Source organism: Aquarana catesbeiana, linkage group LG04 (assembly GCF_042186555.1).
Source record: "Aquarana catesbeiana isolate 2022-GZ linkage group LG04, ASM4218655v1, whole genome shotgun sequence".
In the NCBI taxonomy this organism is placed as follows: Eukaryota; Metazoa; Chordata; class Amphibia; order Anura; family Ranidae; genus Aquarana; species Aquarana catesbeiana.
In genome coordinates this window covers 131,584,436-131,599,391 of record NC_133327.1, presented here as the reverse complement: position 1 = coordinate 131,599,391, position 14,956 = coordinate 131,584,436, and the positions used below count along the sequence as shown (strand labels likewise).

The following is a 14,956-nucleotide window of genomic DNA, read 5'->3' as shown; positions in this document are numbered from 1 at the left end:
ATTGTCAGTTAAAGCGATGCAGTGCTGTATCGCAAGAAATGGCCTGGTCATTAATGGGGCAAATTCTTCCGGTCCTTAAGTGGTTAAAGTAACACAAAGCCGTATCGCAAAAAAGGCCTGGTCTTTAAGGGGGTGAACCTTCCGGGGCTGAAGTGGTTAAACACCTTGTCTATTTTAGGTGCACTTGTTTGGATTTCTATATGTACCTTCTGTATTTTGGAAAAGGGAGATCAGTTCCTCCTAATGTATACATGTTTTTACCAAAACCATGTAGTGCAAGGGTCTGTCTGATTGCATACATATTGAAACTCTTAAGGTTTTTCATATTATATGGTTTTGGTAAATGTGAAGACAAAAATCTGCAAAAAATCTAATAGTGTGTATGCGGTCTTACTCTGTTCAGCTCTGAACTGGTGAGCAATCACAGCTGCAAGGTTGAACCGATTGCCCATTAAGATTCTCCGCATTATCCTGTCCTCTCTTGCATTTGTCTTTCATGGACGACCAGCCTTCTTGGGGGACTTGAGTTTGTGACGTTATAAAGATACATTCTAGTATTTTAGAAATCACAGATTTGAAATGACAAACTTCTCTTGCTATGGCTGTGCTATGTCTGTGGTCATCCCTTTGGACTTCATCGGGACAACCTGCTGCCGGAGGGTTTAAGTCACTTTAGAATGGCTCACCATCAAAGTCAGTGAAAACTGGGAAGTTAGGCTGCCAGTTAAACAGGGTTTGTCAGATAACTAAATAAATTAGCACAAAGTGCCAGATTAACACCAATAAGGCTTCATGTATACGGGACGCTTTACAACCTCTCCTGAACGATTTAACTTGACAGATAGTAACCCACTTTTAAAACGTCCGTCTTGGCATGTTTACATGCCGTGTTTACATGCCGTGTTTAGCGGCCTTTTGCCACGTTTGCGTTTAGAAGCGTTTCTAAAAAAAAAAAAAATTTTTTTTTTTTTTTTAAAAATGGCTTATAAACGAAACGCAGCTAAACGCGGCTAAACACGGGTTCCGGCGTCTAGCGTCTGAAACATCGGAAACTTTGGCGTCTGAACTCATTTTTTTGCCTTCAAAAAAAGGCCTATGAATGCAACTGCCTAAAAACAACAGTAAACGAACCTGTGTACATTTACACATAAGATAACATTGGATGAGTTCAGGGGCAGTTGAAAAAAGTGTCCAACTGCCTCTGAACGTCCGTTTAGCAGCAGCAGTGTACATGAGGCCTAACTGGGAGGTATCTGAAAGTGTTCTCTAATTGTGATCAATTTTTTAAATCTCATTGAAGTTTTTTATTCTGTGCTTCAAAATATATGTAACTCATGAAATATGCTTAACAAAGCCGCTCTTTTCCTCCTGTTTAGATCATTTCAAATAGGACTAAGCAGTGACCTTGAAATTTAGGAAATTGGAGGTTGTTCTCTAATTTTGATCTCCAGTGTATATGCGGCCAGTCGGCATTAAAGCAAGCCCTGTGGCCAAATACATGCGTATGGCTTCTGGAAACTGGTTAAGGGTCATAACACATCTTTGCAATAGGGTGTGTTGAGGTAACGCTGGCACGTTGTGGTGCAATTCATTTTGAATGGCACTCCAATGCAGTAAAGCAACGCGGCTCTGATGCACATGCGTTGCAGTGCACCACAGCCCATGGTAATGCACTACTATGTGCGTTTTGGTGTGCTGTTTTGGAAAAAAAACTGAATGTTCCATTTTTGGTTTAGTCACGTGCCTTGGCAGCCCATTTAAAATGAAAAGGCTTCCTTAATGCAATGCATGTTAATGCCTGACACAACACATCCCATAGCATGTGTGTTAATGCAAAACAGGACCATAGAAGGGTAAATCTAGCCTTAGTGCATTCAGAGTGCATACAGTGGGAAAGGATTAAGAACCTCTGTTTGGATTTATTTTCTTTTGTTAGAAATTTCTTCTCACTTAATGTGATATTAAAGGATGTTTTTTTTTTTTTTTTTAATAACAAACATGTTATACTTACCTGCTCTGTGTATTGGTTTTGCACAGAGCAGCCCCGATCCTCCTCTTCTCTGGTCCCCTGCTGGTGCTCTGGGCCCCTCCCTCTTGCCAAGTGCCCCCATAGCAAGCAGCTTGCTGTGGGGGCACTTGTGCGTGCTTGCTCCCAAACCGGGTCTCTTTGTCCATAAGACACAGAGTGCACGGCTCAGACCCAACCGCAATGGAAGCCAATGGCTCCTGGTGCTCCATTTCAGCCAATTAGGACAGAGAGACCCAGGATTGCCTCGGGTCTTGTGTATATTGCTGGATCGAGAGCAGCTCCGATCCTCCTCTTCTCGGGTGCCCCACTGGCACCCCTGGCTCTTCCCTCCTGTCCCCAGAGCAATCTGCTTGCTATAGGGGCACCCAAAGCAGACTCGCTCCCAAGCCACTGCTCTGTGTGTCCATTCATACATAAGGCCCGGCCCCGCCTCTGCTCTCTTATTGGTTCACTGGCTGTGATTGACTGTAGCCAACGCCTCATGCTGCTGTCTCAGCCAATGAGGAAAAAGAGACCTGGGAGAGCCGCTGCTCCAGTGCTAGATCAAGATGGGGCTCAGGTAAGTATTGGGGGGAGGGGGCTGCTGCACACAGAAGATTTTTTACCTTCATGCATAGAATACATGAAGGTAAAATACCTTGAGCCTTTACAACCACTGTAAGCTGGCCATACAGTATATGTGAAGATTTCTCTTCTTCAGTCCAGTGAGCTGAACAAGAAAAATTCATTTGATGCTAAACAGCGATTGTGATTGGCTGCAGAAACTGTTTGGTTGACTTTATCTGCCTGGCTCCTTCAATCTCTCAGATGAAATGTGTTGAGCCATGCAGTGTCGGAAAAGCCACCAATGGCTTAAATTTAAGCCATGTATGGTCTGCTTCTATCACTGTGACCACAGTTTACAACAGGACTGTAGGCAAAACTTTTTTTTGGGTGGGGGATAACCTCCAAGGGAAAACAATAAAACGCTGACTGCTACTAAGGGATGTCTGTAGATAAGAACATACTGTGCAGCTTTAAACAAAGTTGATAAATGCCCTTACTATAAGTGTAGGCCATTTGTGTACCTCCTGAAGCCTGACTGAAAAACTCCCAGAGGTGGCATCATCCTATCCTGCCTTGTTGCTAGGATGTTGCTATGAGACTCCTAGCTGTTACTGCTCACCTCCACCATCACAGAAGTGAGTTTTTTCTCGGATTCAACCCCCTCACATGCTTTCTCTTTCCTTGATGCAGTACCTCAGAGTTCAGCGTTTGAGAGTTCACTCGTGTGATGGCGAAGGTGAACAGTAAGAACTAGGCCTTGCTTAGCAACAAAACAGGACGGGATGATGCCATCTCTGAGTTTTCCAGTCAGGCTTCAGGAGGTAAGTAAGGCTGGATTCCCACCTATGCATTTTTAGTGCTTTCTGCAGATTTGCACTACAGAACGTGTTCCATAGGAAACCATGTTAAATGGACTGTAGTGCAAATCTGCAAAAAGCACTAAAAATTCATAGGTGTGAATCAGGCCTAAATGGCCTACACCTATAGCAAGGGCACTATTCAGCTTTGGTTAAAGCAGAAAAATGTGTTTTTATCTACAGAGATATTTTATCTGCATAGGCAGCTTTTTGGGTAAAGGTGAACTATGCATAACACTGAATGTTGTAAAATGCTCTTCTAATCATTGTGTACATTTTCATTCTGATCTCTGGTATTCTGATTGGTTACATAAAACTCACTTCTGTGATCTCCTAGGAGTCACAGAGCTCGCTCCATCATATTTCTGGGGATCTGGGGCTGCACATTACCTACAAGTTGCACTGTAAAAAGTTCCTGGAGAATACATTTCTTTTTACTTCTCCCTTTAAAACCTACAAAATAAGGCAGGGATCAGAGCTGATAACACAGGAGGACTACAACCTCTAATATCCCCCATCCCTATCTACGCCATGACTGCTGCTCCATGACCAGGACTGGACCTCCTACATTTACCATACTGACCACCACACAGCTGATAACAATGGAGATCTACAACCTATAATACCCCCATCCCAATCTACACCATGACTGCTGCTCCATGACCAGGACTGGACTCCTATATTTACCATACTGACCCCCATAGAGCTGGGCAGTGCACAAAACCACACTCAGTTCCTGGAACCATGGCCAGTCCTAGACACCATAGCTAGTCCCTGAATATCTACACCAGTCCCCAGACACCATTGCCAGTACCCAAATATCCACATCCAGTCCCTGGAAATCATGGTCAGTCCCAGACACCAAGACTAGTTCTAGACACCACGGCTAGTCATTGGATACCTGGACCAGTTCCCAGACACCACAGCCAGTCCTTTGATATCTAGACCAGTCCCCATGCACCATGGCCAGTCCCCAACACCATGGTGAGTACCCAAATACCACAGCTTGTCCCTCTAGACAAGTCCCAGCCATCAAGGCTATTCGCTGAATATCCAGGCCAGTCCCCAGATATCTAGACCAGTCCCCACACACCACGGCCAGTCCCTGGATATCTAGATCAGTCCCCATACACCATGGCCAGTCCCTGGATATCTAGATCAGTCCCCATACACCATGGCCAGTCCCTGGATATATAGACCAGTTCCCCCACACTATGGCCAGTCCCCAGATATCTAGATCAGTCCCCAAAAACCATGGCCAGTCCCTGGATATCTGGAGCCGTCCCCATACACCATGACCAGTCCCTGGACACTGTAGCTAAAACCTGAATATCTAGACCAGTCCTCATACACCATGGCCAGTCCCTGAATATCTAGACCAGTCCCTAGACACCATGGCCAGTCCCTGAAAATCTAGGCCAGTCCCATACACCATGGCCAGTCTCTGAATATCTAGAACACTCCTCATACAATATGGCCAGTCCCTGGATATCTAGACCAGTCCTCATACACCACAGCCAGTCCCTGAATATCTATACCAGTCCAATACACCATGGCTAGTCTCTGAATATCTAGACCAGTCCTCACACAAGATGGCCAGTCCCTGGATATCTAGACCAATCCTCAAACACTACAGCAATTCCCTGGATATTTAGACCAGTCCCAATACACCATGGCCAGTCTCTGAATATCTGGACAGGTCCTCATACACTATGGCCAGTCCTTAGATATCTAGATCAGTCTCCATAAACCATGGCCAGTCCCTGAATATCTAGACCAGTCCCCATACACTATGGCCAGTCCTCATACACCATGGCCAGTCCCTGAATATCTACACCAGTCCCATACACCGTGGCTAGTCTCTGAATATCTAGACCAGTCCTCACCCAAGATGGCCAGTATCTAGATATTTAGACCAGTCCCCAGACACCATGACCAGTCTCTGAATATCTAGACCAGTCTCTGAATATCTAGATCAGGCCCCATAAACCATGGCCAGTCCTTGGATATCTAGATCAATCCCAATACACCATGATCAGTTCCTGGACACTATAGCTAGAACCTGAATATCTAGACCAGTCCTCATACACTAAGGCCAGTCCCTGAATATCTAGACCAGTCCCATACACCATGACCAGTCTCTGAATATCTGGACCAGTCCACATACACTATGGCCTGTCCCTAGATATCTAGACCAGGCCTATACACCATGGCCAATCCCTAGATATCTAGACCAGTCCCCATACACTATGGCCAGTCCCTGGATATCTATACCAGTCCCATACACCATGGCTAGTCTCTGAATATCTGGACCAGTCCACATACACTATGGCCTGTCCCTAGATATCTAGACCAGGCCTATACACCATGGCCAATCCCTAGATATCTAGACCAGTCCCCATACACTATGGCCAGTCCCTGGATATCTATACCAGTCCCATACACCATGGCTAGTCTCTGAGTATCTAGACCAGTCCTTACACAAGATGGCCATTCCCCCTAAATACTACGGCATGTCCCTGGATATTCAGACCAGTCCCCAGACACCATGGCCAGTCTCTGAATATCTAGACCAGTCCCAATACACCATGACCAGTCCCTGGACACTATAGCTAGAACCTGAATATCTAGACCAGTCCTCATACACTATGGCCAGTCCCTGAATATCTAGACCAGTCCCATACACCATGGCCAGTCTCTGAATATCTGGACCAGTCCTCATACACTATGGCCAGTCCTTAGATATCTAGATCAGTCCCCATACACCATGACCAGTCCCTGGACACTGTAGCTAGAACCTAAATATCTAGACCAGTCCTCACACACTAAGACCAGTACCTGAATATCTAGACCAGTCCCCAGACACCATGGGCAGTCCCTGAAAATCTAGACCAGTCCTATACACCATGGCCAGTCTATGAATACCTAGACCAGTCCTCATACACTATGGCCAGTACCTGAATATCTAGACCAGTCCCCAGACACCATGGGCAGTCCCTGAAAATCATGACCAGTTCCATAAACCTTGGCCAGTCTCTGAATATCTAGACCAGTTCTCATACACCATGGCCAGTCCCGGGATATCTAGACCAGTCCTCACACACCATGGCCAGTCCCTAGATATCTAGACCAGTCCTCATACACCATGGCCAGTCCCTGGATATCTAGACCAGTCCTCACACACCATGGCCAGTACCTAGATATCTAGACCAGTCCTCACACACCATGGCCAGTCCCTAGATATCTAGACCAGTCCTCATACACCATGGCCAGTCCCTGGATATCTAGACCAGTCCTCACACACCATGGCCAGTCCCGGGATATCTAGACCAGTCCTCATACACCATGGCCAGTGAGTCCCTGGATATCTAGACCAGTCCTCGGATATATAGACTAGTCCCCAGAGACTATGGCTAACTCATACCTCCCAACATTTTGAGATGGGAACGATAGCAAACGCATGTAGGCATAGGACACGCCCCCTGCCACACCCCTTTAAAGGAGCATTAACCAAAAAAAAAAAAAATTACTATTCCTTTATACTGGCTTTTAAAATTTAGAAATGCAGCAATTTATAATTTAGATGAAAGGTTTAGCACTGGGAAACACGTTTTTAAAGATAAAAAGTGCATTTTATATACAACTATATAGATCAGACCAAAATGAGGAACAAATGAGGTGGAATGAGGGACAGAGGGACATTGCTCCAAATCAGGGACAGTTGGGAGCTATGGCTAACCCTTGGATATCATGATCATTGATTTGCTATGACCAGTCCCTGAATATCCTTAGAAACAATGACCTGCTCCAGGACACCATGGCTAGTCCCCCTCTCCAGGGACAGCACCGTTCTGCACACAGGCGGGAATGGCGTCTGAGGTTAGCGTGCGCTCTCTCTATCTCTCTCCTCTATTAGGATGTGGTTCCTCTATTAGAAGTACGTCACCAGGCCCGCACCATCAGCCCACGTCATGCATGTCACCGCCATTAGGTCATTGGGAAGCAGGGAGGGGCCACTCGGCAGACGCCGCTCTGCTTCTCCTGCAGGTACCGGAGCGCCACCTGCTGGAGCCGAGCGGAACTGCTAGGTCCCATGCACTGCTTGTAAACACCGGCGGCTGGACGGAGGAGGTAAGTCGTGCACTCATGGCCTGTCCGAGAGAGGGGCACTCACTGCACTACTTACCTGTATTCTACTTACCTCCACTTCCTACTGGCCTCTTACCATAGTTTATACTTGGTTTATTGTCCTGACCATTGTTAGTGATGGCCCGAGCAGCAGGCTGTATGCAGAATAAGGCCATCACCAGGTGTCAGGGGGTCAGGTGCTGATGGAGGGGAGGGGGTATAGAATGGGATGTCATGTGATCAGGTGTGGCACCCCCTCCTCCTCCATGGACAGGCACACAAGTGGGCACAGCCTGGGCTCTGCAGACTCCAGCTCTTTACCTGTGGGCAGCCATGGTGCCATCATTCTTATATTGTCCTGACTTGTATTTATTAACCACTTGCCCTCAGGAAGATTTACCCCCCCCCCTCGCCATTTTTTTTTTTGCGATACGGCACTGCGTCGATTTAACTGACAAATGCGTGGTTGTACGACACTGTACCCAAACAAAATTGACATCCTTTTTTTCCCACAAATAGAGCTTTAGTTTGGTGGTATTTGTACTATTTGATCACCTCTGCGGTTTTTATTTTTTACGCTATAAACAAAAAAGACCAACAATTTTGAAAAAAACAAAACAATATTTTTTACTTTCTGCTTTAAAACATATTCAATTAAAAAATGTAAAAAAAAATCTAATTTCTTCATTAATTTAGGCCAATATGTATTCTGCTACATATTTTTGGTTAAAAAAAATCCCAATAAGTGTATATTGATTGGTTTGCGCAAAAGTTATCGCATCAACAAACTGTGGGATAGATTTATGGACTTTTTATTGTTTTTACTAGTAATGGCGGCGATCTTCAGACACTTTTTGGGGACCAGTGACATCAATACAGTGATCGGTGCTAAAAAAAAAATGCGCTGTCACTGTACAAATGATACTGGCAGGGAAGGTGTTAACATCAGAGGCGATCAAATGGTTAAGTGTGCTCCTAGGGAGTGATTTCTAACTGTGTGGGGGATGGACTGACTGGAGGAAGAGAGAGATCTATGTTCCTGATTAGCAGGAACACAAGATCTCTGTCTTCGTGTCTGACAAAACGTCAGTCTGCCTTTTTTACATAGGCAGACCGCCGTTCTACCTCTCCTACAAACGATTACTGTGTCCAATCACAGCAGGAGCACGGCTCCGGTGGTGCAGAGCCGACAACAGGAATCACATACAGGTACATGATTTTGCTCTTAAGGGCAGTATATGTACGTGGGGCAATCCTTAAGTGGTTAACTGACAATCGCGCGGTCGTGCAGTGCTGCACCCAAATAAAATTTATGTCCTTTTTCCCCCATAAATAAAGCTTTCTTTTGATGGTATTTGATCACCAGTGCCTTTTTTTATTTTTTGCGCTGTAAACAAAAAGACCGACAATTTTGAAAAAAATTAACCTTTTCCCTTCTGCTGTAAGGCTCCATTCACATACATACGAATCGAATGCATTTTGAACCACATCTGATTCGTATAACGTCTGAACCGGCAGCATTCTCAACGCAGCCGGTTCACACGGTTTTAAAAAGAGTCCTGTGCGTTTTTCAGTCTGGTTCAGGTGTGATTTCAGGTAAAAATTTGCACCTGAACCTGTGAACAGAACCGCACCGGACTCCCATGCTGAAACCGCAGCCACATATACGTGAACCCAGCCCAAAACATATCAAATAAAAAAATATAACATATCAAATTTCTTAATAAAATAAATGCAGGCCAATATGTATTCGGTAAAAAAAATCCCAATAAGCGTATACTGCATTAATTAGTTTACATGAACGGTATAGCATCTACAAACTATGGGATATATAGTGGGATTTGTATTTATTTATTTTTTTATACTAGTAATGGCGGCGATCAGCGACTTATAGCAGGACTGTAATATTGCGGTGGCCAATCAGACACTGACACTTTGTGGGAACCAGTGACACTAATATATATGTGATCCTGCTGCCCTGTAGCAGTAAGGGCCCTTTCACACTGGGGCGGGGGCGGCGTCAGCGGTAAAGCGCCGCTATTGTAAGCGGCGCTTTACCGTCGGTATTCGGCCGCTAGCGGGGGGGTTTTACCCCCCGCTAGCGGCCGAGAAAGAGTTAATAACCACCGCAAAGCGCCTCTGCAATAGCGCCTGCAAACTGCCCCAGTGTGAAAGGGCCCTAAAACTATTATAAGGTGGACAGCAAGTGGTTAATACTGGCCTGGTATACAAACACACCCACAGGTTATTGGTGGATGAGCAATGATTGAGACTCACCTTAAATTTATGAGATTACTTCAAAATATATCTAAAGCCATTTTTTTTAGTTTTGGGTGGAGTGGTAAAGGGGGTGAGTACCTCTGTCAAGTTTTTATTGCTAACCATAGAGAGAAAAACAGCCATTGGAAAAGTAGATTCTGAAGAAACATTTACTGAAAGTGTGAAATCATATATTCACTTTCACATTGTATTTCAGTTATTTCTAGCCTACTCCTATTAATCTGAATGATCATGAAGTCTGTAAACCTACATTGTTAAGATCCTCACATAGTTACTTTGATGAATTCAGTGACACGTAGTTACTATTCCCTCTGAGTAGGCACTGCTGTGTAAAACATTTCACAGAGCCTGCCTTCTGATCTACAGAGGTGCTGAGAGGAGGCAGAGTCAGTACAGGAATCACTGCTTGCAGGCAGCAGGGTACCATGGGATATGTAGTCCTTAGGAATTAAAAGTAATCACCAGAGGAAAAGCTGCAAAGCATGCAGGGAATTCAGGAAGCTGTGGAAAGAGATGGCCAGCAGACTGGCAGCACAGGAGATTTTTCAAGTAAGCTTCTATTGGATTGTCAAAAATAACTATTGTTTTTATTGTTATTACAGGCAGGGCTGAGCTGCGCTGTGTGTGTCTATGGACCACAGATACCAGGGTGCCGTGACGTGGCTCACGCATGCGTTTGCAAATGCGTGCAGACTAAACCCCTGTTTTTAACACATACTGTTAGACAGGTCAATTTGGTTGTCTGCGAGCTGGTGGTAAGTAGACTTTGGCTTTTTCCTGGGCATTCCCCAGACTTTGTTGTAATGGACACACACCGCCTAGCTCAGGAGCACACTTGTGCCCCCATAGGAAGCGGCTTCCTATTGTGGCACACGGAGAAGAGATGGAGCGAAAAACGCCAGTGGAGGACCCCAGAAGATGAGGTTCAGAAGAGCTGCTCTACCCTTGCACAGAGCAGGTAAGTATAACATCTTTTTTATTTTAGTTAAAAAAAATTGACTTTACAACCCCTTTAATGAGTATTTCCACTTTTGCAATCAAATATGATAAAGCCCCACTCTATGTTTGTAATGTGTTCCCATTTACACAGCATGCCTAATTTTTTGTTCTTTTTAGATGTTTCTCAAGAGGAGCTGTCATGTTTGACAGTAAGGTTTTTTTGAACAATGTTAGAGTGAGCCTGTCCCAAGTTTGTCCTCATTAACATACAAAAAAGTCCAGCCTACACCTCTAAACCTTTGTTAAGACAGACAGTGTTCAAATCTAGTTACAATTGATAATGAAGATTTGCCTGCACAGTACAGACAGACTTAAGCCCCGTACATGGACAGAATGCCGGGAGACATTTGCTGGTACAAAAAATACCATCCAACATTCTGCCCTCCTGATCAGCCAATGGCAGAGAGCGCTGATAGGAGTGTTCTGGTGGGGGGACTGTCCCCCTGTCAGAACACAACAGCTCAGCGGGTGTCAGAAACCATGAATCAGACTGAGACAGAAGTACAGTTAAATCGCACTTGTTTAATAATAATAATAAAAAGGTAAACAGAGTAAACGTAGTCAAAACATAGCCAGAGTTCAGTTACCGGAAAGGATAGTCAGACAAGCCAAAATGTCAGGGAGCCAGAGATGAGTGTAGTAGAACAGCAAGGAGGATCTAGAGTCAGAAGGAATGTCAGCCAAGCAAGTCTTTAACAGGAACACAGGCGAGATGTGACCAAGGTGAAGGCAGAGATCATCTGGGCTGGACGGCTTAAGTAGGCAGGACTGATGAGCAGGATATCATCAACAGGTGAGTCACTGTGGAGAGATAGGAGCTGGCAATTAGCCGACAGCTGAGCGGCCAGCTTTGAGAAGGAAGGGCTGAATCCAGCCCTGACAGCGGGGGGAGATCACTGGACTAACCTCGCATGGTTAGTACAGCGTCTCCGACCGGAGCTAGCAGTTTTTTTCACAAAAAAAAACTGTAGTGTTTACTAGGCTTTAAAGTGGTTGTAAAGGCAAAGGTTTTTTGTCCTAATACTTTAAGAGAAAAAAACTTCTGTGTGCAGCAGCCCCCCTAATTAGCCCCCCTCAGCACCTAGATCCAGCGATATTGCACAAGAGACTCAGCTGTCTGGGACTCCCCCTCCTTTGGAGCGATTGTCTGATAATCTGATCGTTAGTACACAGCTTTTGAGAACTGATCATGACAGTTCATGCAAAATTATACAAAGGGACAAGCACGAAAAATTTTCTCGGAAGATAACAGAACCACGATTTTCGTTAAGTCAGTACAGTATTCCTCTATAAAAAATCGAGTGACCAGGACCTCATACAATACATGACATCATTGCAGGAAGTTGTATTCTTTCTTATGAGAATTTTGGTTATGGTAGTAACCTAATTATTTTCAATATGAGACTAGCATGCAAAACAAAATGGACAATCATTCGTCCGATATTCTTATCATGTGTACCATGCTTTAATTATGGCAAACACAGCTGCCCAGTCCCCTCATAACAAAGATTTTCTTTGCTGGAGTGTTCAGAATAAATAAGGTAAGGTAGGCAGCAGTTTATTTTAATTTTTTTAGTTTATACTATGCAGTGGCGTCACTAGGGTTGGTGTCACCTGGTGCGATAAAACATGGTGTCACCCCCCCCCCAACAACTATAGTCGCCCCCCAGTACAGACCCCCCCTCCACTAAGTATAGACGCCCCTCCATTAAGTATAGCCCCTCCTCTGTCAATGCAGACCCTCTACGAAATATAAACCCCCTACATCAGTATAGACCACCCCCCTCGGTACAGACCCCCCTCCCTCAGTATAGACCTCCCCCTCCCTCAGTATAGACCTCCCCTCTCAGTATAGACCCCCCTCCATTAGTACAGACCCCCCCAGAACAAACCACCCCCCTCCATTAGTACAGATTCCTCTCCCCAGAACAAACCACCCCCCTCCATTCGTACAGACCCCCCCCCCCATGAACAAACCACCCCCCCATATGATATAGCTGTGACCAGCAGCATAAACCAACCTCATCAGCAAGCCCCCCATACAACACCTCACCTCGGGCAGCGGAGGACATCTTCCCCCCCCATCTCTCAAGCCGACCCCCGCCCATTACCACACCAGCTTGGGCGGCTCAGGTACACAGAACACCTGTGTGGCAGCTGGAAAGGAGAGGACAGTGTGCAGCCGCGCCGCATGGGTGTAGAGCAGATCGAGACAGACTTGGGCAGGAGTGGGAGACAGAGGAGGAGAACACATGGTAGGCACAGATGCGGCGCTGGAGGTGTGTCCCAGCTGAAGAAAAAAAAAACTAGGGAGCCAGGGCTTTCATTACCCTCGGGATGGTGTCACCCTGCTAGCGGGTGGCACCCGGTGCAGACCGCACCCCCCGCCCAGCGACGGAACTGATGCTATGCTATGCTCAAAAAGTAAAATCCTGCTTAAATCTACTTTTCGGTGTGCTGGTTTTCTCTTCACTCTTGGATTTTGCACTGTACCACCATAAAGCCATGCACCAACTGTTACAAGGGTTACCTATGGATGTCTGTGCAGTACGGTTTGATGTATTGTCAATTGTAAGGTTCTTATTGCTGTCTCCTCGATGGGAAGGATCACATTCTCTATCATGGCGGACATTGTCACCAGAATGACAGTTGAGGAAAGACTTACATTTTTAGTTGTCATTGGCTTAGCAGAGGCGATTTCCGTTACACTTTACTTGTTGTCTCAAAACAGTAAGTGAAGGAAAATCAATCCACAAAAAATAAAAACTGACAGGGGTTTTAACCATTCCCTGTCCTATTCAGAACTGGTTGATGTGTGTTTCTGCACCCAACAGTGGTCATTTAGTGAGGTTTGTTTGTTGAGTCATCCACTGACTTCCTATATTTCATAGGGAATTTAGTGAAAAGACTCTCAAGTCCAGGCAGTTACCTTGACCATTAGCCCTCACGCACACAGGCTGTTAAAAAAACGTTATGAAAATGCCAGTATCTTTGCAGTGATTTTTTTTAACTTTTTTTAGCTTTTTTCAGCGTTTTTGCAATAGCGTTTTTTGAGCGTTTTTCCGCGTTAGCGTTTTTGAGCGTTTTTTTTTTTCAAATTTTTTTTTTTTTTTTTTCAATGGATCAAAAACGCTAAAAAACGTTGGTGAATGACGTTTTTGAGCGTTTTTGAGCGTTTTTCAGTGTTAGAGCGTTTTTACAGCTGAAAAACGTCTCTCAGAACCCACTGGTCCTGGGTTTTTTTTACAGCTTAAAAACGCCTATGCCACTTGCAGCTCAAAAACGCCTAGGTGGGCATGAAGCCATAGACTAACATAGACAGGCCTTTTTAAGCTGAAAAAAAAGCTCAAAAAAGCAGCTGTAAAAACGTCCGTGTGCATGAGGACTAAGTCCTCATGCACATGGACGTTTTTACAGCTGCTTTTTTGAGCTTTTTTTGCAGCTTAAAAAGGCCTGTCTATGTTAGTCTATGGCTTCATGCCCACCTAGGCGTTTTTGAGCTGCAAGTGGCATAAGCGTTTTTAAGCTGTAAAAAAACCCAGGACCAGTGCGTTCTGAAAGACGTTTTTCAGCTGTAAAAACGTTCTAACACTGAAAAACGCTCAAAAACGCTGAAAAACGCTTAAAAACGCTCAAAAACGCTCAAACCGCTAACGCGGAAAAACGCTCAAAAACGCTAAAAAACGCTATTGCAAAAACGCTGAAAAAAGTTTAAAAAATTCACTGCAAAGATACTGGCGTTTTCATAACGTTTTTTTAACAGCCTGTGTGCATGAGGGCTTAAATGGAACCTTTCTCACCAGGAGCAATTTTCCCTTTATTATATGTTGAGTGCAGTAGGAGAAATAAGATAATGCCTGCAGCAGAATAAGTGAGACTGAATGGTAAAGATAACAGAATCTCTAGTGGAAGATCTTACCACTGAACCAAAAAGTCTGGGAAGAGGATTAACCCTATCGTCATTCATAAAGAACTTTGTCAGGTCCCTAGAGCAGACATAGAGTACATCTATGCACATTCTAATGTGACATGGTTCTACCACTAATGAAAGTTTAACTAGAAACCCACTGCAGGGCAACAGTGCTAAGAATTGTGCCATTACACTGCCAGTGATGAG

General features: G+C 44.9%; 1 protein-coding gene and 1 long non-coding RNA gene across 6 annotated transcripts in view; one reads left to right on the top strand and one right to left on the bottom strand.

Annotated features, from left to right (window-relative positions):
- The window catches only part of LOC141139489 (uncharacterized), a 102,653-nt gene extending 95,219 nt beyond the window's left edge, over positions 1–7,434 (bottom strand). Inside the window, exon 1 of the long non-coding RNA XR_012243765.1 lies at positions 7,235–7,434. This is a non-coding gene — a long non-coding RNA (uncharacterized lncRNA). The remainder of the gene's footprint in view (positions 1–7,234) is intronic.
- ZBTB38 (zinc finger and BTB domain containing 38) overlaps positions 1–14,956 on the top strand; it is a 60,126-nt gene that overhangs the window by 30,372 nt on the left and 14,798 nt on the right. Inside the window, exon 1 of one of the 5 annotated variants that reach the window (XM_073625644.1) lies at positions 7,442–7,563. The exons of the other annotated variants lie outside the window; for them this stretch is intronic. The gene's annotated coding sequence lies outside the window, so the exon portion shown is untranslated. Of the gene's footprint in view, positions 1–7,441; positions 7,564–14,956 lie in introns of those variants that run through there. 5 annotated transcript variants of the gene reach the window in all.